Source organism: Phyllostomus discolor, chromosome 14, assembly GCF_004126475.2.
Source record: "Phyllostomus discolor isolate MPI-MPIP mPhyDis1 chromosome 14, mPhyDis1.pri.v3, whole genome shotgun sequence".
Lineage (NCBI taxonomy): Eukaryota > Metazoa > Chordata > Mammalia > Chiroptera > Phyllostomidae > Phyllostomus > Phyllostomus discolor.
Genome location: NC_040916.2, coordinates 42288156 through 42314488, shown reverse-complemented (window position 1 = coordinate 42314488; position 26333 = coordinate 42288156).

Here is a 26333-nt window from a genome sequence, read left to right as displayed (position 1 = left end):
CAATCAAACAAGAAGAAGAAATAAAAGGCATCCAAATTGGAAAGGAGGAGGTAAAACTGTCATTATATGCAAATGACATGATACTATACATAGAGAACCCCAAAGATTACACTAAGAAACTACTAGAAATGATAAGTGAATTCAGCAAAGTAGCAGGATACAAAATTAATATCCAGAAATCAATTCATTTTTATATGCCAATAATGAATGAATAGAAAGGGAAATTTAAAAAAAAAACAATCTCATTCACAATTGCTTCACAAAGAATAAAATACTTAGGGATAAACCTAACCAAGGATATAACAGACCTTTGAAGAAGCTACAAATAAGTGGAAGCACATAACATGTTCATGGATAGAAAGAATTAACATCATTAAAATGTTTATACTGCAATCTGTAGATTCAACTCAATTCTTATCAAGATTCCAAAGACGTATTTCACAGAACTAGGACATATATTTTAAAAATTTATATGGAACCACAAAAGGCCCCACATAGGAACAGCAATCCAGAGAAAGAAGAACGAAGGTGGAGGAATCACACTACCTAGTATCAAACTATACTACAAGGCCATAGTAATCAAAACATCCTGGTACTGGCATAAAAACGGACAGGTAGATCAATGGCACCGAATAGAATGCCCAGAAATAAACCCACACCTTTACTGTCAATTAATATTTGACAGAGGAAGCAAGCACATATAATGGGCTAAAGACAATTTATTCAGTAAATGGTATTGGGAAAATTGGGACAGATATGTGCAGAAAAATGAAACTAGACCACCTTATACCATACACAAGAATAAATACAAAATGGATCAAAGACTTAAAATGTTAGACCTAAAATCATAAAAATCCTAAAAGAAAACATAGGCAGCAAAACCTCAGACATTGCTCATAGAAATTTTTTATCAGATATATCTCCCCAGGCAAGGGAAATAAAAGAAAAAAATAAACAGTGGGACTACATGAAACTAAAAAGTTTTTTCACAGTAAAGGAAACCATAAGCAAAAAGACAACCCACAGACTGGGAGTACATATCCACCGATACATCTGATGAAGGGTTAATATCCAAAATTTATAAAGTACTTACAAAAAACAAACAAACAAACAAAAAAACCCAATTAAAAAATAGGCAAAGGACCCGAGTAGACACTTCTCCAAAGAGGACATTCAGACGGCAAATATACATATGAAAATATGCTTCAACATCACTAATCATCAGAGAGATGCAAATTAAAACCACAATGAGATACCATCTCACACCTGTCAGAATGGCTATCATCAATAAATCAATAAACAGCAAGTGCTGGGAAGGATGTGGAGAAAGGGGAACCCTTTTGCACTGTTGGTGGGAATGCAGACTGGTGCAGTCACTGTGGAAAGCAGTGTAACTTGAAAAATTAAACATGGATCTGCCTTTGACCCAGCGATCCCATTTCTGGGAATATATCCCAAGGAACACAGAACACTAATTCAAAAGAACATAAGCACCTCTGTGTTCACCGTAGCGGTATTTACAATCACCAAGATATGGAAGCAGCCCAAGTGTCCATGAGTAGATGAGTGGATAAAACAACTGTGGGATATTTACCCAATGGAATTCTACTTGGCTATAAAAAAGAAGAAAATTTTACCCTTTGCAACAGTATGAATGGACCTGGAGAACATTATGCTAAGTGAAATAAGCCAGTAAGAGAAGACAAATACCATACTATTTCATTCATGGGTGGAATCTAATGAACAAACTGAACTAACAAGCAAAACAGAGACAGACTCATAGATGGTGAACAGATGACAGCCAGTGTGGTGGGAGGGAGGTTCGGGGATGGAGGAGTGGAGCAAACAGGAAAAAGGACTTACGGACATGGACAACAATGGAGTGATTGCTGGGGGAGGGGGTGTATGGGGACTAAATGGTGATGGAAAAAAATACAAAAAAAAAACAAGAAAAAAAATAAAGTGATGAATTACATACAAAATGGGTTATTGTCCGAAAGGTCTATACACGTTTTGGTTGTATGTTCCACAAGATAGTAATTATTTGCATCTTTACTTGGACAAATATGTTCATGGTCACCCTGGCTCCTAAACAGTTGTAAAATAGACAGTCAATAGAAAGTCACGCCCAGCACGACTGTGACAGAACGTCCTGTAACTAGAGGCCTGTTTCCAATTGTTGGGCATTTTTTTTTCTGACAACAGATAGGGCTTTGGGTAAGAAAGGAACTTTATATCTAGACATGCAGGAAACTATGGTAATGAAATCGGGTTTGGACATAAAAAATATTGTAACATACAAATAATATTGTAGAAAATGGGTTAAAACCGAGAAGTCCAAATAGAAGAGATAAAAATAACAAACTGATATACTAAACCATTTCCTCTCACAAGGAGTTTAAGAAATGCTAATAAGGTATCAAATTCCCCAAACAAGTTAATAACATAGAGTTAAATGATAGTATACAATGTTAGCAAACCTTAGGGAAATAAACCTTTCCATAATCAGTATATTGGAGTATAAATTGAGAGTAGCCCCCTGGCTCACAGTCCAGTCCTTAGGGTTCCTGTTCATTGTATATTGTACCGCAGATCCCTGCTCAAGAGTAGAAAAATGGCAAGGATCGAACGCAGGGAACTTCCACTCCTCTCCTACCACATGAGGCTTGTTCTGGGGCTGCCATTGTGTTACCCGCAAGTCTACAAGGCAGATGGTCCCCAGAGCATCCAGAGTTGGCTCCCGACAAAGAAAAAGTGTTTAGCCCCACAACTCTGGGGAGCCACTCTTGAACATGCTCACAGAAGGGGAAAAATGTGCCACATCTTGGAATTAGGAGGCTGGTGCCCTCCCCTAGTGTCCATCACTTTGTTTTGTGCCCTTTTGCCTTATTGCAACCCCACCCCCCAGCTCTATCTCCCTTCTCACCCCACTCTCTCCTCACCTCCCTCCCGCCACACACACACACACACACACACACACAGGTCATACTTGCCTAGCAGCTCTTTTCCAGCAAATCTGAACTATTCATTCACATGCTGTTTCCTGACTTGTGTTAGTACTTGCAAGGGTGTTTGCATTTCAAAAGGAAATTTCTATTTCACACATATCGGGCAATATGTAACTCAAGTCTCTGCTCTGAGAATTCCAAACTTTCACTGGATGGGAAAAAAAAAATCAGACTGATAGAGGAAGTCAGTGCTTTGATGAGGCCAAACGCGTAAGTGCTGTATTTTCAGAAATATGTGGTACAGTTGAGGAATTCAAAATTGAATCATTTTGTCTTTAGGGTACTTTGCTCCTTGGCCTTCATGACCAGATTTTAACAGGCAAACACCATTCATTAAGCATAACTAAGGAGGGCTTACTATTTTCTATTATCATGTTGAATACTGAGTATACTCAGTTGAAGGACTGGGTGACTGAATGACGTATCTATCGTACCTATGGTCCTTGGAACTCAGAATGCTATGGAATCTTCTAGTATCAGTGGATTTTAAATGACACTATAAGAAAAACAAGCAAAGATAACATTTATTACATGCTTACTATGTTCTGTATACCATTCTAAATAATTTACATGTGTTTACTCAACCCCAGCTTGGACCAAAAAAATGACACTGTAAGGCATATCCTATTACTATTCCCATTTTACAGAAAACGAAAGTTAGGAAACTTGCCCCAAATCATCATGCAACTGGTAGATGGCAACGCATTCTATCATCAATAAAAATAAATCTATCTATCTGTCTGTCTATCTATCTATCTATCTATCTATCATCTGCCTGTGCCCACAGGTGGAGGGAGGTGTTCCTGTCTGGTGGCGCAAGGGGACCTGCGGATGATAGTGTTGCCCTGATGGTGGTTAGTAGACTTGCAAGTCAGGCAGAAACACTTCTGCTTTATTTTGTCTCCATCTCACCCAGATGTTTAGTGCAAATTTGTTGCCATTGCTGTGTTTACTTTGCCCCTTTGCCAACAAATGCAGTGTGGAGGTGAGCGATTCTGTTTGAAGCGACAGTGCCCAGGGTTGCCCTCTGCAGGAGCACTCCTGGCATCAGCTCTGGGCCTCCTGTGCACCTCCGGAGCTCTGGGCAGAGCTAAGCAGTGCAAGCACCAGCAGTCTTGCCACTGACAGTCCAGGGGCAGCCTCTGAGAAGTGTGATCCGGCAGCTGGCAGACCTTCCACAAGCATCCCAGCAGAATCCCCAGCCATAAATCGTGGCCCTCTGACAAGTCAGAAGACTGCCAGACTGGCTCAGAGCGGGCAGAGACAAATACTGTCGATTCTTTGAGACTGTAAAAAGGGAAACTCTGCTGTCATTGGCAGACAGGCTCTGGAAAGAGAAGAGGACCAGTTGTGGTGGTTGATGCTTCCTATTGTTATGTAGTTGCAAACGGTTCTATTCCTGAGCTAGGAGTGTCTTGAAGCAACATGCACAACCTCGTTGTGTGGGTTTCTGCTGTCTTCAACATCAAGAACCTGGAAGAATCATTTGTGTTAGGTGAGCTTTGAACATTTGTTCTTGCTTCTTTTCTAGAAAAGTAAAGTTTTTCAGAGCAGCTTGCTGCAATTTCTTCAAGAGAATAGCTAGTTTAGCCTGTGAATCTTTTAACTTGCAAAGGTTTTCATAGTTAAAGGACCGGGAAAGGGAGAAACAGAGAAGTAAGGGAGTTTTACAGATGACTTTTTTCATGGCTTCCAGGCATTTCAGGATAAAAGTGACTGCATTATTTTCATGCATTTAAACAAATGCAAGTTCAATTTCTGTGACGCTTTGGTCCTTCAGTTTGCCTTATGCCCCCAAGCACCAGAGGAGGTCAGAGGTAGCTGGGACACTGGCGATTCTTGTGGAACAGGAAGGAAGAAGGAAATTCTGATCTGAAGCGATGGGGAGCAGAATGGGGACACCTATAGTTAAACAACAATTAAAAAGAAAAGAAAAGAAAAAGAAATCCCAATCTGGACACTGGAGTGGGCCAGAACAGGAGATGCTAGATTCTCTGTAAACCATCACGGAGGAAAAAGATGATCGTCCATCCTGAATGGTTCAGACATCCATTTGAGTCGGGTTTTCTTTCCGGATAGGCACCCAGGCCTTTGCTCTGCAGTTCCGAGTCTCCCGCCACCTGTCTGCCTGTCTGTTTCTCTCACTGCAGCTGAGCCCCACAGCGCCCAGTCTCCTGTGCGCATGTCCACATCAAAACTATCACTCTCCAAAGCTGAATAACCTCCTGTTTCATGTTCACCCAAGCATCTCTACCCCTTTTTATAATGTGTAATATCTCCCTGAACGTTCTTTTTATTTTCTGGTACCTTGCCAGAAAGAAGAAGAAAGAAGCATTGGCTTTCTCTAAGCTTAGTGTCACATGAATTCACCTCAATTCAAAACACAGTGACCACGATAAGTCATATTCTCACAGCTCCCTAGAAAGAAGAGATCGTGTGTTAGTTTATATGCTAACGCAAGAAAGCCTTAAACAACTCTGTATACTTAAGAAATCAACTGATGATGGTGACGTCCTTAAATTGCTTATCAAAATCAGTAAAATCTAAGACCAACATCTCCGATCTACTAACATTAGCGTTTTTACACTAAATCAACATTTTTACACTAAATGCCCTGTTTTCTGAAGTTAGAGAGCAAAGTCCTCTAGTTAATCAGATGTACTATTTAAAAGAAGTTGTATTATATACTATGTGAAGCATCAATTTTCAAGAAATTGCAGTACAACAGAATGCTCTTAATAGCAGCACTGGCTTGAAAAATCTAATTTTTATTGTTATGGCAAAGGTAATTTGGGATCTTTTAGTATCTCAAAGTCATTATGATGCATTTAGGTGGCATCTCCCTCTGGCTAGTGGATAGAGAATGATCTGGTCAGCCAGAAGACCAGAGTTCTACGCCTGGCTTGACCAACTAGCAGCACTGCCAGGCACGCCAGCCCCTTCTTACCCTTCACTTCCCGAGCCGTAAAACACGGTGATCAGACCGGACATCCCTCAGGTCCACTCCAGCTCCAGTAGTCTGTGCCTATGTTCTCATCATATCCTGGGAGACGTGGTTGTCTAATACGTTTCCAACTAATGGAATGCCATGTTTCGTAAACATTACTTTAAAACCCAAAGATCATAACACACGTAACCTCTTAAAAATAAATCATTAACAATAATAGTAGAAAAACATCTAGGAACTTGAAAGCCAAAATGCTTTGAAACATGTCTTGAATCACAGACTGTGTCTACACAATGTCCAGATTTCCTGTTCAGGGTGGGGGGAGGGAAATTGTGTTCAACATCTAGTATTTACACATGCAATTGAAGATGAAAATTACCAGCATCCAAGGAAACCTGGGTTATTGAAGGCGACAAATGAGAGGTGCTGTTACGATCACCCCTAGAGAAGCAGAAGATCAGTCTGGACACCCATTTAGACGAGTTATGATGGTGATGAAGCAAGAGACTGAAGCAAGTCAGACTTCAGAGGCCCTTAGGGATCACCAAACCCAGTCCTGGCTTCAACAGATTTTGGTGGCTGAAGTCTACAAAGGTAGAATTTTAGTTCATTTTTAATAAGCATATAAATAGAAAGTGTCATTCTAGTGCTTTACATATACTAAGTCATTCTTATGGTAATCGTATATATCAACACTACTATTATCTCCATTGTACATATGAGAAAACTGAGGTGCCGAAATATTTAGCCACTTGCCAAGGTCAAAGAGTTAGTAAGTGGCAGAGTTTGAATTTGAACACAGTACTAGAGTTTAGCTTATGACCATGGGAAATGTGGGGTTTTTTTAATTGTTCTTCAAGTATAGTTTTCTGCTCTTTACCCCCATCCCAGCCCTCCCCACCTCCCTCCTGTCTCCACGCCCCCCCTTGTTATTGTCCATGTGTCCTTTATATTAGTTCCTTCAAACCCTTTCCCCCTTCCCCTGAAATTCCCTCCCCTCTCCCCTCTGGTCACTGTCAGCCTGTTCTCAATTTCAGTGTCTTTGGTGATATTTTACTTGTTTGTTTGTTTTGTTGATTAGATTCCTGTTAAAGGTGAGATCATCTGTATGGGAAAACATATTTGCCAATGATACCTCAGACAAGGGTTTAATCTCCAAAATATATAAAGAACTTACACAACTCCACTCTAAGAAGACAAGCAACTCATTTAAAAAATGAGCAAAGGACTTGAACAGACACTTCTCCAGGGAGGACATACAGAGGGCCCAAAGACATATGAAAAGATGCTCAGTATCGCTAGCCATCAGAGAGATGCAGATTAAAACCACAATGAGATACCACTTCACACCAGTCAGAATGGCCATCATAAACAAAGCAACAAACAGCAAGTGTTGGAGAGGGTGTGGAGAAAAGGGATCCCTAGTGCACTGTTGGTGGGATTGCAGACTGGTACAACCACTATGGAAAACAGTATGGAGTTTTCTCAGAAAACTGAAAATGGGTGATGTCATTTGACAGAGGGAAAATAGTCTGCAGTAACTTTCCAATACACTTCAATGCTAAGAGGTTGTGAAAATGTCTTAAGGCCACTGATGACCATGACCTTTACCCCGGAGTTAACAGACATTGGCCAATTAAGCATATGAATCCGCTGTTGTTAACCAAAAAACAAGTGAATAAGTAAAGTAAGTACCTCCATGTTAGAAACGTTGTGTATTGACTCAAAAAAAGAAAAATTAATTGCAATATTGCAAAAGCTAATTTTTTAAGAAGAAAAAATAATAAGACACAGGATGGTTGTAGCAGGATCAAAAGAGACGTACAGACACTAGACTATCGTTATTTCTTAGACACTTTTTTTTTATCCCAGACCTGGGCTGTACAAGACACAGCGCAGAAAATAAAGCCAAAACTGGTGTGAGTTTACCCTGGAAGGAGCACGAGGTGAGAGAAGGGCCACATAGTGACTTGTGGCTCTGTTCTTTCTAAGGTGGGCCTCACACAGGTTGCCCGAGCCCTCTGGACCCTGTCTGCACAGCTTTGTGCTCGGGGGCAGTGGCATGAGGCAACAGGAGCGCCTGACAGCTGTGCGCTGTGAGGACAACGGCGTTCTCACTGCTTCCATGAGCAGTAGTCCAGAGCTCTGTCCTCTCCTGCAAGTGGGATCAGACGTCATTTTTAAAGTGTCTGCACACTGACATTCACTTTATCGCTGAAAGTTTTATACAAATATGAGGTGATAATTACAATAACAGAATTATTGAAATTCTTCTCAAATAAACTTAACAACTCCTTTCTGTTTATTCTGAGGCCGCTACAGTAATAACCCAGATCACGTCAACCTTTTATGGGAGGATGTTCTTCAGTTTCTCACCCTCAAACGCATCTTCATAAAGCCGTTCTCTTTCCCCTCAACCCTGATAAAGCCAGCTGAGTGCAAAATTGTTAAGTTCAGGAAAAATAATGACACACTTTTGTGGCTACATTATTGATTGTCTGAAGAGCCTGAATTTGCTGGCAGATCGGCACATTTGTATGATGTTCTACAGTGTAATGAATTCTGAAATACACGATTCCATTTTAATAACTCAGGAATTTTATAAAACAGGTAAAACATAGTAAATTTTACCTTTTACTATATTTTGCCTTTGAAGAATGTGGTGTCCAGAGAGATTAAGTGATTTTCCCAGACTGTGTTATACCAGCTCAGGCCGACTGACTTGCCATGGAAAACCTTCCGCATCAAACCCTCTAATCCCCTGCCCCCCAAGCGCAGCAAGGGCAGGGAAATGCAGAGCCAATGTGATGAAATGAAAATCCCCAGGTGCCAGAGAGGGTGAGAGAATTTCTTGATTTTCTTAAGTCAAAGAAGTGGCGCCCATGCCGAGGGGCTCACAGGGAGAGTCGTGGGGAAACGCCCACAGAGGAGGGGAGTCCAGGAATCGGGCCCAGGAGGGGGTGCAGCGAGGAAGTTTAGAACTGTAGGTAGAAATATACGAGAACTGGAAATCCAGGCTTGTGTAGCATGTGGGCATGAGGTTCGTGGATCCCTCCAGCGAGTTACCCAAAACTGAGACAGTGACTTGAAAACCCGAGTCCAGGGAAATCATGAGGCTCCTACACATGGGTATACAGGAGTATTCCCACATGCCCGGACACACAGGACTCCAGGACAAAGCATTCTGTGCTGAAGATAGCACTCCAGTGTAACGATGACATGAACCAGCATTCCGGAGAGACAGCAGACACTACAAGGGGGAGCACCTGCACACCAACAGCTAGGGATAATGCAACAGCCTGAATGAAACTGTCTACAGTGTTCACATACATAAAGGAAAAAAACGTAGAAGCAGGTTATAGTTAAAGGAAAGACAGAAAAGTTAGATTTGGGAAACAAGTAGATAGAATTCTATAAATGAAAAGTATAGTCACTGATATGAAAAGCTGAGTGTATGGTTTAAATATCAACTAGGTACAACTAAAGGTGTAGTGAATTAGAAAGCAAATCTAAAATCTAACATGAATGGATTACATAGTTCCTAAAAGACAAAAGTTATAAAATCGACCTTAAGAAACAAGCTAAATGCTATTTCCTAGAGAGAAAGTTAAAGCAAATCTAAAAATAATATTGTTATGATGCAGAAATTCATCAAGGAATGAATAATGGAATGGAAAATATAAAAGAGAACAAAGAGAAAGAACTGAAATTTTGCTTTGTTATCTGAGTTCCCACAGAAGGAAAGAAGAGAGAATGAAGAGAAAACTTTGGAAAAGATCATGAATATGATTTTCCAGAATTGAGGAAAGCTGTGATTCCATAGATTGCAGAAGCACATGGAGTTTTCAGCAAAATACAAGGATAAATAAATGCACATCTAGACAGGTTTTAGTGAAACTTCAGGCCATTAAAACCCTCAAAAGGAATCAGAGAGGAGCAACAGGCCACTTACACAGGGATCACTGCAGAATGTTCATCAGCAATAGTAGGTGCAAGTTTAAAGTGGAACAAGAATCTTAAGGGGGCCGAGGGAGAGTCAGCCCACCAGGAATTCTGTAAGCAGCTCAGACATCCTTTAAGAATGAGGACAAAAATGGCTGTATTTGCTACTCCAAGATGTTACGAAAATTACAGAAAGATATACATTAGCAAAATGAAAATTTAGGGGGGAAGGAAAGAAAGAGTAGAAAAACAAGATGTAAAAACAAGTACAGACATTGGTAAACATGCTGTTAAATCTAAATATTTGTTCCCTATTTAAAAAATGATAATGACCAGTGGGGGTTGGGTTTAAATCAATTTGCAACTAAATTTTAGGCAATAGTAATACAAAAGAGTGAAACTGTACTGAATCCTTCTGTTGTCTAGAAACAGATAAAGATATTGGTTAACTTTAACATGCACTTTAAAAGTGTGATGGCATGAATGTGTCAGAATATGTGTATCCGTTCTGCCGTTGCTAGACGTTGAGGTCGTTTGCAGATTGGAGCTGCCATGAAGAACAGTGCCCCCTCATCCTCGTGCATGTCTTTGGAGCACATTTTACACGATATGGCGGCGGAAATAAATAAAGTACAGTAATTCACAACAAATTAATCTCATAAGTAAGAATATATGCTCTCTGACCCCTTTTTTAAAAAAGTGCTAAAACCAGCAAACCTAGTTTATTGTTTTGTTGGACATTACAACAGCGGTTACCTTGGAGGCGGAAGGGAGGGGGAGGGACTGGGAGGGACTTCAAGGGGTGGCGAAGAGAGCTACTTAGAGACTCAAGTGATGCAATCGCTTTTAAGAAACTGGCTAAATGCTGTTTACAAGAGACACAGTTAAATACACAGATGGTTCAAAGTGAAGGATAGGATATATATGTGCTTTCTATTGTCGTTGTAACAAATCACCAGTTAGTCTCCTTTACACTTAGTGGCTTAAAGGAAAACAACTGGATTACCTGACAGTTTGGTAGGTTAGGAGTCCAGCATGGGTCTCTCCGAGCTAAAACAGAGCAGTGAGCAGGGCCACACCTCTTTCCTGAGGCCCCTGGCCTCTGCCCGCTTCTGGAGGCTGCCCACGCTTCTTGGGTTGGGCCGCCTTTCCCTTCCTCAAAGACTGCAGCATGGACTCAGTACTTTCTGTGTCACATCTTCCTGGCCTTACGTACTTCGGGCATTACATCTCTTCCGACTCTCTTCTTCGGCCTCCCTCTTCTGCTTTGAAAGATCGCCGTAATTACACTATCCAGGATAATCTCCCTATTTTAAGGTCATCTGGTTAGCAACCTCTACTCCATCTGCCCCCTAAACTTCCCTTTGCAGAGTCACATAACACACGCACAGCTTCCAGGCGTTACGAAGTGGATGTCTTTGGGGGACCATTACTCTGCCCGCCACAGATGCCCCCGGCGGAGTCACCAGTGAAAGCTGGTGCAGCGTTAGTGATATCTGGCATAATAGTGTTTGTCAAAATACACTAGCAGAGAAAGGGAGAAACTACTCAAGGATAAAACCTGCCAAGCAGACAAACACATATAATTGGTCCGATAAGAATTAAAGCCAGGACTCGGGCCCACGTTCTGTGCCTGCTGGTGTGCTGTTCTCACTAACAAACCCGCTGAAAACACAGACCAATAGAAGGTTCCACTTGAAGCCCACTGCGCAAGTGCTGGTAAGTTTCTTGCCCCAAATGAAAATAATAATTACGACCTAGACCACAGGGCTATTGTAAGAAATACCTTGGGTTTGAGGCGCACTGCAGCTATCATATAAATGTTAAATAAAAATAATATTTCCTGTATCCTTACTAGGGTTGGGCAAATCCAGATGTATATTGTACTTTTCACATATTTCAAAATATTTTCAAATGTTTTGGTTTGGGTTCAATAAAAACCTCAAGTACATTTTGCCAAGTGCTTTTTCCATTAATTATTCAATCCATTTGTATTTCAAGGGAAATTCAGTCCACATGTTTCTAATTCATTTAGCACTAACTCATCAAAATATTGTTTCTTCCAATGCTATTTTCTGTCCAAAAGGCTTTTCAAGCCCTCTCCTCCTTTTGTATTTCTTAGAAACAAAAAGATACAATTTCCCCAAGGCAAACCCTAGTAAACTGCCAGAAAGTTTACTAAACATTGCATCTAGAACTCTTTGAGTCTGACAGTCTTCTGTCAGTCTGTCCTGGTCCGTGTCACCTCTCCCCGCTACTCTCTGGCTCCCTTGCCTTTTCCTTCCCTCTGGCCAGGGTGGCTTCGCTTACACTGACCCTCTGCGGATCCAGGATTTCTGTCACCCAGGTCCCCGTGCCTGCAGACACCTTCATCCTCTTGTTGAACCCCTGCCCCTTAGTAAAAACCGTCCAAGGCTGGGCCCGTGAGAGAAGGGATTCATGCTGCCTTCCCAAATACTCCCATGGGATCTGTGGCTAGTCCTAAAAATAGGTACATTAAAAAGTCTGGCCCTGGCCGGGTGTTGACTGGATCATTGTTGCGCACACCAAAACAGTGCAGGTTCTGTGCCTGGTCGGGGCACGTGCGGGAGGCAACCGATCGAAGTTTTACTCTGGCATCACTGTCACTGTTTCCCTCTCCCTCTCCCTCTCCCTCTCCCTCTCCCTCTCCCTCTCCCTCTCCCTCTCCCTCTCTTTCTCTCAAAGTCAGTAAAAACATACCTTTGGGCCCTGACTGGTGTGGCTCACTGGGTTGGTGCTGTCCCACACACTGAAAGGTCGCCGGTCATTTCCCGGTCAGGGCACATGCCTGGGTTGCGGGCCAGGCCTGCGTTTGAGGGCGTGTAAGAGGCAGCTGATCGATGTCTGGCACACTGATATTTCTCTCCCTCTCTTTCTCCCTCCCTTCCTCTTTCTCTAAAAAAAAAAAAATAAAATCTTTTAAAAAAAAGCAAAAAACATGTCCTTGGGTGAGGATTAAAAACAAATCTGAGCTTTTTAAGTGTGTATGTGTGGGTGATGTCTTATGCGTGATTAAAGTTGCCTTAACTCCAGAGCGCCCGAAGTGTGAGGAACTCAATAGTGTGCTCATTGTGAATGCCCCAGAAACAGCACAAGCCGTGCTTTAGGGAGCATGCTTGCCAGAGAAGTTTTAACCTGAATCTAATCATGAGGACATTGTGGGACATTCTATAAGACAAGTGCTCTGGACCCTTCAAAAATGTCCATGTTATAAAAGACAAATGAACGCCCTCAGGGAACTCTTCTAGAGTAAAGCAAATTAAACAGAACTAATAACTAATGTTACATATAATACAATAACTAATATGTTACACTTGATCGAATTCTGGAGCTTAGAAAAATATAAGACAATTATAACACAATTGGAGAAATTTGAATATGTTACATTTCTTGGGTATGATAATGATATAGTTATATCAAAGTGTTCATATGTACATACATAGATATGTGTACACACATATGTACATTTTGTGTATATATAAATATACATGCAAGAGAATAAATACAGTAAATGTTAACACTTGGTAAATCTACATACACCTACCCCCACAGACACCCATGCCCACAACTATATATATATTCATGCAAGGGTGTATATACATATCCTTGCACACATACCCACACACACCCATGTGCCCACACCCACACTCAGGGGAAGTGTGTAGGAGAATCCTCTCTGCAAATCTGTACAAATCCATTGCAAACCAGAATTCAGTTTGCCCTTTCTAAAAGCATAAACGCTTAGATCTTTGAGGTTCACTTTCACAACATGAAGCCAAGTTTAATGTGCAGAAACATTAGTTATTGATAATAATGTTGCAAATAAGTACCACTGCTGTGTGAACGAGCAGACTTTGTAAAACAGGAATACCCAATGGTTCATGGAGCGACGGGCTTTTGAAAATCTAAGGGCCACCTAGTTTTCATCAGATGCGCAAAAGAAGCTTTAAGAGACTTTCAAAGTGCCTTAAGTACTTACTACTTGAGTATTTTGCTTACTAAGAGACACCTCTAGTACGTCATTGCTAATAATGCCTATGGCACTTGATGCCAAGAAATTCACAGTAGCCAGAAGTCCCGCAGTGGAAGGGAAGTCTTTTCATCGGTCACACACACTAGGTGCTAACATGTGTAGAGGCTGCTGCTTGAGAAGCTCAGCACACTGGAAGGACATTTAAATAATCGCTGGGTGAGCCAGAAAAAGGAAAGGAAGACAGTGGAAAGCTGGCTGGCCGAGCAGTGACTGGGCTCCTGCACTTTAAAGATTGCAGCAGGCGGCCCCCCAGAGTATGAGAGGGGAACTGACCTTGCCTTCCGATGAGAGCAGGGCCGGCCTCAGCAAGGCGACTCTTGTTTTGGAAGGGGATTTGGGACATCACTGGTTTATGGGACACGATCGTGCACCAGGTGGTCCTAGTTAGGTGAGAGATTTTGTGTAAAAATAATCCTGCTTTGGCTTTATTCAGCACAATAAAACCACTAAGACGTTTTCCCAGATGAAGTATTTCTACAGACACATTCAAAATGTTAATCCCCATTTTTATATGCATTTTTCATGACTCCTAAGAAGTTTACCAGGTTGGGAAATTTGCAAAAATCGGTCCCTTGACAAAGTCACGGGGTGCATTTCACCACAACAGATTTGTTTTCACATGAGCCCCGAGCACTTTCATAACACCCCTGACTGTGGACATCACAGACAGGATCAGAGGTTGTTGTCCTAACCTCGCAAGTGGAGGCCAGGGTCTCACAGTGACTTTTGAAGGCTATTACATTCTGAGCTGGTGTTGCGCCTTCATCCAGAATGTTCTCTGTGCTGAAAACTCTTTCTTTGTAGAGCAGCTCTCTGTTCCCGCAAGCAGCGGTGGGCAGTTTTATTCCACAAAGCAGAGCAGCACGGGTCATGCCGGAGATGCGCACGCGCAGGGCACTGTGCACAGCGCTCGCTGTGTGGGGCAGGCAGCCGAGGCCCCGGCATTTCTGAAGTGTCTGCGGACTCTTCACTGAAAGATGAAAACATGAATTTAGGAGAGCTTTGCTCTTTCCCAGCCTGGTCTAATAGAAAGAATTCAGACTTGGATTTGGATTCTAAAGTCGCCATTATTATTTATGTGGCCTTGGGAAATGTCATGTATGTAGTCTCTGAGCTTCCCCCCTTCCTCACCTGGGAGATGCTCTGCTCTGTGACCTCACCATGTTTCTGTGAGGAGTGAGACAGCTTTTGGTTGCTCTCGCTCAATTCAATTAATTAATCCTTATCCTAACGTGCCTCCTAGTAGAGTTCACCTCCCTACCCTGGCCATTTAGGACAGAAATGCACACTCTCTTCTCTGTTCCAAGTGCCAGTCATCCACACGAGTATTTTATGTGAGCATTTTAGGTGCAGCCAAAGAATGAAACTACAGCTTTTGTCCATGTCCGATACCACATTAGTAAAAGTGTCAGGCAACAGTACATGTGATTAATGCTGTTGAAATAGGCAGGAAATTATTCAGGTGGATTCAATCAACCCAGCCAAACATATAGGTAGCTTATTAAAATGTAGACAAAAGTCCACAGGCACTTAATACATAACGATGACTCTAGGCCTAAATTAAGAGCGCTCCCCGCCCCCGAGCCCCCCAACCCCTACGACTCACTGCCTGGGAGCCACCACTCTCCTTACAGCTAGAATTATTGACCTGAATTTCAGCTCCTTTTCCCCCTCTGCAAGTAAGACACGTGACCTTTCCAAGCCCCCAGCCCAAAGCCCTGGCTGAAACACTGTGCTATTGAGTTTGCCCTTGAGGCTGCCTCTTAGCCAAGCCAAGGCGACGTGAAATTGACGTGCTGCTTATTCTCAGCGACACCCTCAGACCTCCGAGCGCCCACGCTGACGGGGGTTTCGGAGGAAAAGAGGCACAATGTGGAGGTAATGGGGCTGGGAAAGGTAGGTCTCTAGACAAAGGACCGTGCACCTGGCTCGCAGGGGTGAACTACACCGTAGGTATTTAAAGCAGTCATTGAACGTAACACAAGGTGAAGTGCTTTTCGAAGCTGAACATATCTGGTTTGCTATTTCTGCAGCAGGAAGCACAGCTTCTTTCCTTCCCGCTCTTTAGGGTCACGGCCCCTAAGTTTAGGAGAGGCAGGTCTTCTTCGGTGACCTACCCCAGCCTGAAATGCCCTCAGTTACCATGAAGCCATTCACGCCTTTTAATACCAGCCCAGAAAGACCGTGTAACGTGGCAGTGAAAGTTCTGTTTCCAGTCCCAGTTGCACGACTGAGCAGCCGTAGGACCCCACTGATAACAAAAGGACCTGTCTGCGTAGAGCGCCTCCCGTTCAGAGAATGGCAAGTATGTCTGTGGCACATGTGTAAGATACAGATGTAGCTGTGCAGATATTTATATGCATATGACTGATGCTCTTAGCTAGAAAATTAAACACAAGACCAACAGTAGCAGTGTGAATTGACGTATCTACTGCAGACGCCGTGTAAGTGGGAGGGGTAGACCCGACCCGGTGCCGTGGGAAATGCAAATGAGTTCCCGTCCCGGCACTGTTACGAGAACTGCTGAGGTCCCCATTTTTCTCGTCAGTAAAATGACGATATCAGACTAGGTCAGCGTTTTCCAGAGTGCGTTCCTCGGGGCAGTTTATATGTTTTTTTGCGTTCCCACCCTTATTCCCACCTCCACAAAAACAATCCATCTGTGGTGAAGTTCATTTGAAAACAGTCTTCTGCACCCATTTATCTTGTGAATGTTCAAAAGGGGTCTTTATTATTTAGTATTTCCCAAAATTACGGTCCCACAAAATTATCTTCTGGACTGGAAGGAAAAAAGTATGTGACCAGCACCATACTGTATCTGCCCTGGAGTGAGACTTTTTAAATTGAGTTTACCATAGCATTATTTGGTTGCTGGATTTTCAGAGAGCAGAAAATGGGCAGTTTCAGCCTACTGCATTAGCTATTTTCTCCTCAGTTAATAGCAAGTTCTATCCTCCGAGCTGCCATTTGGCTTCAGAGGGCTTCCTGAGTCATTCAGCAATTGTCTCAGTTAAAAATAGGGCCGTGTCATGTGGACAGATCAGCAACAACAGCGAGCGTGACCTTATTTAACTTTGCACGCTTGCTCCACAAGCTTCTTTCTCCTGGGTGTCTTTGAAAAGCCCAGCAAGATCTAGACATTAATCCAGGCAGGACAGATATGACTCATTTTCAAGGGAGGCAGGAAAAGGCTTTTCAAAAGAGAAAGAAAATAAGCCCCACCTCTCCTGATACCAGGCTTGTCGAAAATGGTGGGAGGGGAACCAGGCTGTCTGGGGAATATTTTTCCTATTGGTGTGTTTTGTTTTGTTCTCAAACTCTGCAGGAGTTGATGTAGCAAAAGCCAAATGCAATTCTTTCGTAAGATACTGTGGCAGTCCCAGAGGGGTGGGAGAAGGGGGCTTTTATACCTTGCTGTCATGTCTGAACGTTTGCCTCAGTTTTACTGACTCGTTGAGTGACTGTGACCCAGTTACCTACCTCGGTGTGTTCTTGTGAGCATGCGCATACTGTGATTTGAAAGTATGTAAGTACCACAAACTCAGCCTACAAACTCTAGGAAAAAAGAACATAATACCACCATCCGAGCACTGGAATTGTTTTGCACACGTCTCTCTAGTCAGCTATAAATGTGTCACTTATTTATGTAATTGTAATTCTAATGTATAAAAACATTTTCATTCAACTTATTTCATTTATATTATTTTGCAAGGTTTTTCCTACGATGTTACCAAACCTCACATAATTTTTTAATGGCTTTCTAAAATGTTTTCAATTTCTTTACTTAACTATTCCTTTATTGCAGGGATTTTAGTTGCTTTAGATTGAAATTACTCTGCAATAAACATCTTAGTGAAGTTGTCTTTTTCTGGACAATTTTAAGATAAATCCATGGGCATGAAATCACTGAACTATTTCGGGACCTTGAGATAAAACACAAAGTTGCTCCCTGAAGTGGTTGGATCATTGTGTTCTCATCACAGTGTTATTAGCGCTTAGTTCTTAACGTTTTTAAATAAGTGTTTTTACTAACCTAAAAGTATCTTTGTTTTTATTGTCATTTCTTTGATTACTAACTTTGGAAATCAGGCCCAAACCCTCTCACTGTAAAAATGGAGTTCTCTGATAAGCATGCTTTCTCCTCAACAGTATTTTAATAATTTGCAAGTTGGTAGACCCAATGCTGTGACCCTGAGGTCAAAGTCAGGCCTCAAGTTACAGGGCAATCCATCAAGGAAAGCTCAGCTCCAGGCTGCAGCCCTGCCCCCTGCCAGAACAGAAACAGAAATCCTTCTTTTCAAAGATTGCCCTGGGTTCCCAGCCTGGCTTTACGCAGCCGCTGTTTTCCTAAGGTCTGGTGTCTCTCCTCTGCACTTGTTATAACCCTTCAGTTCTGTGTGCTACATTTCACGGCAAATCTTTCTGGGACCAGATCATGTGATCGTCCCTGTAGATTCAAAAATGAGTAAGACACAGGCTTGCTCAGCAAGTTTTAAGTCCAGCACAGTGGTTCTCCAACCTGGCTGACAGACACTCATCTGGGTAACTTTTGAAAGAGAAGTTTCCTGAATTCACCTTAGACCTACTCAGTCTGGAGTCCCAGGCTCCTGTATTTCTAACAAGCTCCCTGAGGGAAGCCGGGCTCAGGAACCGAGAGCCTCGAGTGTGCTTCTTGGCGGTGTTCTCAGGACAACAAAATTATGACGCAAGAACAGAAATAAGCAATTGTCTGTGGAAGGGTAAATGAAGTGAGGGAGGAAGTGAGCTTAAGGAGCGACTGATCCCATCAGAAAAAAGAGCAGATTGCACAAAGCCTATTAAACACCGTTACTCTCGAAAGAAAAAGTCCCCTTTGAGCTGAAGCGTCAGTCCGAAGGTGGTACTTCTTCCTCTGCTCTAGTACAGAGAGCCCGGGGCTTACTTTTGGCCTGAGCTACTGAAATTGCCTGCCTGTACTGCCTTCCCTCCACCCCCAGTCCAGCCTCCTGAAGTGCATGTGGGCTCCCCACTGCCACCAAATAAACCCCCCCTTCTCCACCTGACAACAATCCAGGCCCTTGTCAGCTCTCCCCAGACTACCTTCCCCTCTGACAATGATGAAATCAGTGCGAGTGTTACTGGGTGCCTTCTCCTCTGCAAACGCTGCACCCTGCATTCCGGCCCGTCAAGTCTCGGTTTCTGAAGGTGCCCACAGACTCTCGTCCTGATGCCCAACACTGCTGCTGTCATCCCGGCTCCTGGGAGTGCCCTCTCACATCGCCCCAAGCCCAGCACCTCTCGGCCACCCCCCTTTTCATTCTTCCCACCACCGTTGCCTGTCATTGATTCCTTTCTCTGTGCTGTGGGCTCTAACAAACATCTTCCACGTACGGTGTTACAAACACATCCTGAGTTAGTTATGCCCATTTTTTCAGAAAAGGCAAATAAAGCTTAGAGAGACTAAATAGAGCATGTCTAGCTAACAAGGGACAGGGGATGGAACCACAGCCAAATCTAACAACAAAGCCTCAACCACAATGACATCTCCTCTTTGCCACCTCGTCCCCTAGGACGCCCCCGCACTGCGTGCGATTTGAGAAGCATCACATTCTGCCTGCGTTGCAGCTAATTCTGAATGAATCAGGTTCCGTCTCTGGGGAGCATTTTCTCAAAGGTAGAGATTCTACCAGGAGATTAGTACTCAGTATTCCCTGAATTGCTTAAGCTCTGCCTTTCAGTGAGTTCTTGGTGAAGGTACGGAAAAACAACCTGAATATAGTTGTAGTCTCACTAAAGAACTATTGCTATGCAATGTAAAAATTAACTACTTTTCTACACAGTATCATTATTCTATGTCTTGTTTAGTACACTGACTCAGACACTCTAGATATTTACCCTCAAAATATACCCAAGCCCACAGGCGGAGCCTGGGACCAGAGTCAGCTTGCAAGCGGTTGCTAGTCTTACCCCTCGACACCAGCATGACGAAAGGTCCCACTGGATTAGCACTTAAAATGTCATACATTTAAAGCACTTGAGCAATTTTTTAAAAGGGGTCTTGGCTATGATACCGCATACATTATGATTAAGAAATAGAAAAATAACTCTATGAACCACATGTGAATATTATCTACTACGAAAACGGCAATGAAATTTTAAAAAACAAGTTACATTCTCTCTTCCAAATTAAGGACCCACATTTCACCTTCTGCAGGTCAGATGTGCCTTTGAAGGTGCAAGACGGTAGGACCCCTGGGCATTTCAGGGTCGTCTCATCCTCAGAGTGATCCCCGACCCCGTGTTCTCTGGAGTGCAATGTTCTGAAATGCTTTTAAATTTTGTGTAGTGTGTTTCCGAACCTTAAATGTTAGTTTTCTTTTGTAAGAAAATAATTGAGAGCATCCATTAAAAAAACAAACAAAAAAAAGTCAGACATCAAAGGCAAAGAAAATTACATCAGTACACAGGTTTCTTACAAAGAGAACACTGCTGGGGCCACCGAGGGGTTAACCCTGAGTCACTCCCATCCCGCCTCGCCCAGCAGCCTCCCTGATACCCTACAGCTGTTGAAAAGTATCTGTCAACAAAACTATTACTGTCTTTCCTGGGATCAACACTGTGTCCTGGACCCTCAAGGTCAGCAGAGCAGCCTTCAGAGCAAGGAGAGGCGACAAGCAGAAAGCTAGGAAGACCAGTGAAACCCCAAGCGACGCTGGCGGCACTGGCAGGTGGAGGGCCTTCCCCAAATGCTGCAAATTCTAGAGGAAAAGAGAGGGCCCAGAGGGTGCAGGCTGCCCAGCGAGATCAACATGTCTTTCCCCACCCCAGAGCCCTTCTCCAGGGCAGCCTCAGTCCCGTCTCCTTTTCTCTCTTCGTGCCCCACCTCCTACCTCCGTAGTTAGGAAGAAGAGCTGTTGGGAGCAGCAAATGGCTGGACTTAGTATAACGAACGTATTGGCTGATCATTACCAGTCACTACATGTCCAGTGCTGTGTTATGCCCTTTCTATAAATCATCTTCATGCAAGAAAAATAAAAATCATACAAAATAAAAAACAAGAACACCCTGTGAGGTAGATTCTGCCACTTTACAGATGAGGAAGTCAGAGAGGTTAAGTATGTAACTCGCCCAAAGTTGTTAAGCTAATAGGCAGTGGAGTCAGAATCCGAACCACATGCTAACTCCCACGTCCATACATATATTTAGTGAGTATGCTTTCTGCCTTCTTAAAATTCCCTTCCACTGCGGGAGGCTCTAACACAGGCAGCTGCAGCCTCCTAGGGTTTCTCACTGGCAGATGCGCCTCACCGGAAAGTTGCGATCCAGAGAGGCCTTCCAAGTGCGGGCGCGGCTGCTGGGGGATGTAAATGATACAGTCTCCCCAAAAGGCCATCTCTCCATGGTCCTCACAATCCTGAAAAATGTGCCACCTTTGACTTCGTGATCTGTCTAAATAAATTTAGGTAGAAATATGCATTGATGCTGTTAATAATATCAAAAATTGGAGGGGGATTACCTTCTGTTTTTTTTAAAGATTTTATTTATTTATATTTAGAGAGGGAAGGGAGGGAGAAAGAGAGAGAGAGAGAAACATCAATGTGCAGTTGCTGGGGGCCGTGGCCTGCAACCCAAGCATGTGCCCTGACTGGGAATCGAACTTGCAATGCTTTGGTTCGCAGCCCGAGCTCAATCCACTGAGCTATGCCAGCCAGGGCTACCTTCTGTTTTAAAATCAGGGTATTGGTTCCATTATGAAATACATTGGAATACGAAGTCTGTCCAGAAAGTATCCAGCCATGTACTACAAAAAAATAGACACAGTTATTGAAGAAGATACAGGATAAAAGAAACATTGTACATGGGACAATGACTTCACAGTAGGCACCTTGGGACCTCACACAGTTCTCCCAATTGCCATCAGCTGCCCCATCATACTTTCCTGAATCTCATTGGTGGTCTCAAATCTCTTCCCTTTCAAAGGTGATTTTAGTTTGGGGAAAAGCCAGAAGTCAGGGCACCAAATCTGCAGGGTGCCTGAGTCACCTGGGCGATTTGATGTTTTACCAAAAAAGCTCTGCCCCAGACATGATACTTGAGCAGCCTGTTGTTGTGATCAAACTGCCAGTCCCCAGTTGCCCGTGGCTGCAGCCTTCTGAGTCATCCGAATAGTCTGTGCAGAGGAATGTTCAGGCTTAACGCAAAATTTGATGCAGATTCGTTGCTCGGCTCGCTCAGTCATTTTGAATGCACAGCCACACAGTACGCAGGCTCACTCAAGGGCATATACCGCCCCCACTGACTAGTACAGTGAAGTCACCATTGTTCACGCATGTGCATTCCAGCCCACTCTCCTTGGTTGCCAGGTTACATTGAGGTAACGAAAACCATTCTCGTTATATTAACAGCTGGATTTTTTCCAGACAGACCTCATGCTATAAATTTATTAAAAACAAAATTATGGAAAAAATAGATTGATATGGAAATACATGCATGATATATTGTGAGCAAAAGGGTTTTAAAATAGCATATAAATATGATTACATTTAAATGCGTGTATGTATCTTGTGTTTATATTATACATATGCACTAATAACAAGAATGGGTGGGTGTAGAATTTATGACTGTAGAATCCTAAAGTCTCCTGGTTAGAAGGACCATCCCAACATCCAGACAGAACAGACCCAGCCTCTGATCCAGGGCTTTTACTGTCGGGCGGTTCATTAACACCTGCTTCCCCCAGCTTCGGGGAATGTTTGTTCATTGCGTGTAGTTTACGGAATCTCCTGTCTACACAACACAGGTTTACGGAATCTCCTGTCTACGCAACACAGGCCTTTGTCACCAGCTTCCATGGACAAGGAGGGGCAGATTTGGTTCTTAGAAAGGTTCACTGCTAAGTAGGCAATTTATTCTGTAACTTTTTCTTCAGGGGAAGATGTCATATAAATCCATCTAAGTACAATTATGAACTAATTTGAGCTGCTCCCAGTCCCTAGCAATAAAAGTTCCAACATCTGTAAGCAGCATCAGAATCTGTAACTGGTTCTGATAACTGCCTCCACAAGGCTTTAGTTGTTCGTATCAGTGGTGTATCTGGGGAATCCTGCCAGTGGGGCTCAGGCTGCAGGGGAGAAAAAGAAGGCAAAAGCGCGACACTCACTGTGTTGTGCGGAAACCCAGAGCCGAGCCCGTTCTCCAGGGCGCACTGGAATTTCCTAAGCAGTGCTCCTTGCCGTGTGTTCTGTGCGTCACCGAGCTGTGGGCCGGGCTGTGGCCAAAGTCAAGAGGTTTCACTAACACTGTCTATGTGATGAGACGGAATTTACTTTGGAGTAGCAAGTTAACCAGAGAGAGAGAGAGAGAGAGAGAGAAAGAGAGAGAGTGTGTGTGTGTGTGTGTGTGTGTGTGTGTGTGTGTTTGGGGAGAGGGGGTGTCAGTGCATGTAATTAATTGACTCATTCATTCATCTCTGCACCAGGAATTCAGCTAGTTGCTAAACAACGGAGCACAAGCCCAACAGCTCCTTGCCGCCCAAAGGCCTGAAGGATGGAACGGTACATCCCCGACACAAGGAGGTCATGTTTGTGTTCCAGAGAGAGTAAAGATAGTGCATAAAAGAGCAGTAACCTGAAGCAACAGCAGCAGAAGCCGAAGTTCGGCCTCGCTGGGGGAGAGGAGCTAGTCAGCTAAGCAAAGATCAGATTATGACAGTTCTTCTGGGCCAGACTTGACATCTGGATTTTATGTTCAAGCAAGACAAAACTAATTGGCAAAACAGTGTAGCATAGTGGTTAAGACCCTCAATTTCAAAATCAGTTTCTGGGTTTGAAAACTATTTCCACCCTTACTATTATCTTGAACCACATAAAAGTGCCAATATTCAACCACTTCTGACCTTTCAAATGGCAATTTTATATGGTTCAACCTAATAAAAACGGAAGAATTGGTTCTTGTCTCTGAAGAATTCAGCTGCAGCCTGCCGAGGTCCCGTTCGTCACAGCGGGGAGTGAGAGAGCCGGCGAGGAGTCTGGCCGGGGGCAGGGGTGGTCTGCTGACTCCTGGGAGCAGATGGCACCTGCCGTGGCTGCGGCACCAGTGGGCAGGCCACGTGCAGGGAAGTGCTGACCTCCCACTTCCACTCAGTGTCCCCAGGCCCACCAACGGCAGTGCCCGCCTGCATCTCCTCTCCCTGGTTTGGTCAGAAAACATGTAACGCACAGGACCCGCTGCCACAACACCTGTCAGCCATCTGACCTTCCCGGAGGAATTTCTGGCAAACGGGGCCCAGGGCACACACAGGCCTCTCTTTTTCTTTCTCCTGCTCATCCGCTCCCTTTCTTTGGCTCGGGAATCTGCCTCTCTGGTAAGGCAGGGATGAGCTCTCTGAATTGTGTTTATTTGTTGGCACTCTGGTGTGAAAGAGCTCCCCGTCAACTGCATATTAATCTTGTCAGCAGTCTGTATCTGTTTTCCTCTGCCTCCCTCCCCTGGCCTAATTTATGGCTTTCCTTTCCCTGCTCCCTGCTGTCGCAGTGGCAGGGAGCGCCGTGTCGTGGGTGCTCAGGCCTCGGACAGGAGTGAGACCCGTCCTTCTAAGATGAGCCACAGAGTGATGCAAAACCCTGCAATTTGGGTGGCAGGGCTAAGCTTAGAGCAGGCCTTCCCGTTTACCGACGTCCTACCACGTGCTGCGTGCAGCACCCGGAGCCACCGGCAGGCGGCAGAGCCGGGAACCCTGGTCCCTGTTTCCGAGCAGAGGAGGCGCATGGGGCAGCGGGCAAACGACTTGGCCAGCACTTACATTTTAACCGCCGAACCCCAGATATTTATAGCACAGACCTGAGTTCAGACAAGATGGGTTGAAAGTCCAAGTCCAGTGCTTTCCACTTGTGTGAGGTCTCGGGTGTCCGTTTGCAATGAACACGTCAGTCGCTCTTCTCTAAACCTAAGTTTCCTCATTTCTACAATCGGCGTGAGGATATCTACTCCACAGGGAAGTCATGTGGATTACATGATAGAATGTGCCTTAGCTCTTGTTGTGTATAACATGTGGCCAATCCTGTGCACTCAGTTTATGAGATACATTTTTATGTATTGTTATTTAAAAGGAGAAGGGAGGGAGAAGAGGAAGGAAAAGAAACTCATAAATGGTGAACTTGTGTAATTAGGGAAGGGTTCATAATAACATTTTTAAAGCCCTGCCAATTAACCTTGAACCATATGTTAATACTGGGTTTTTTATAGAATGAGACCCTTAGCAACAGGAGTAGTGTTTGAAATTGTGAGAAAACCTTAAATTAAGTGAGGCCGCCTCATCCTGACCCCGCCTCTGGGATAAGACTAGGGCTCAGACATTTCGTGGGCTAAATCCTCAGGTGCTGTCTTTAAAGGCTGTGTACCCCGAACTGGAATTTCTTTGTAAAGTTCGGTGGCCAAAATGAGCTGTCACGAGCTAAATCTGATTCCACGCCAGAATTATTGCTGCTCTTATTATCAAGGTCAACCTGTGGCTATTTTTCTAGTCCCCCTCTATGACAGAGGTCATCGTCACAGCCCTGAGAATTAGACTCAGCCTAACACGAGTGCTTCGGTTTTATTGTAGCAAAAGGGTAACCCGCTGTGTTGCAGAATAAAACCTCACCACGCCTAAGCCCCTTCTAGAGAACTGGTGTTCCATCCGCCCAAGCAGCAGTTCCAGGCCGAGGTTCATGGTTGCTCTGTGGAATGTCCCTTTATCTCAGTGTTTTGGGGAACTCCTTAGAGACCACATGCCTTGAATTCTGATATGCCTTGAATTGTGACACTTCTCAATTTAGAAAGTTTCAGAAGTCTCCCTGTACACGGTGGACAGAGGGAGTGAGACCGCTGGCTAAGCTACACATAACCTGCCTCCCTCCCTGGCCTCTCACAGGTTGTTGCCCCTCTTGGTCGGCACATGCACCACCCCTGGCGGGCGAACATTCACTCCCCCTTCAGGTCTCAGAGGTGTTCCGGTTGGGGAAGCCTGTGCTGACCCGCTCGGTCCTCCCGAGCACCCTCTGCTTGCCCACGTCAGGGCGCTGACCGCACTTTGTCTTAATTTCTCCTTCGTCTCTTTCCCCAGTGGTGGCAGGACCCGGCTTGTCATATTCATTGTTCCCTGCTGCCTGGCTTTGGCTGTGCGCTCACTGAGGAAAAGAGGAGGGGGAGAAGGATTCATTGTTACTGGACACATAGCGATCTGGCCGAGGTAAAAGCAAAGTCAGTAATGCTGGGCCTGGAAGGCTGACACCAAGTGGCAGTGCCCTGCATACAGGAGAAGTGCCAGACCAAGTTTTGAAGTTTGTGTCTGTGTTTGTTGTACATTTAGCGTTAATCTTGGGTTGCTCCTAACTTGCCTAGGAGCTTATCTCCAATCCTGAGG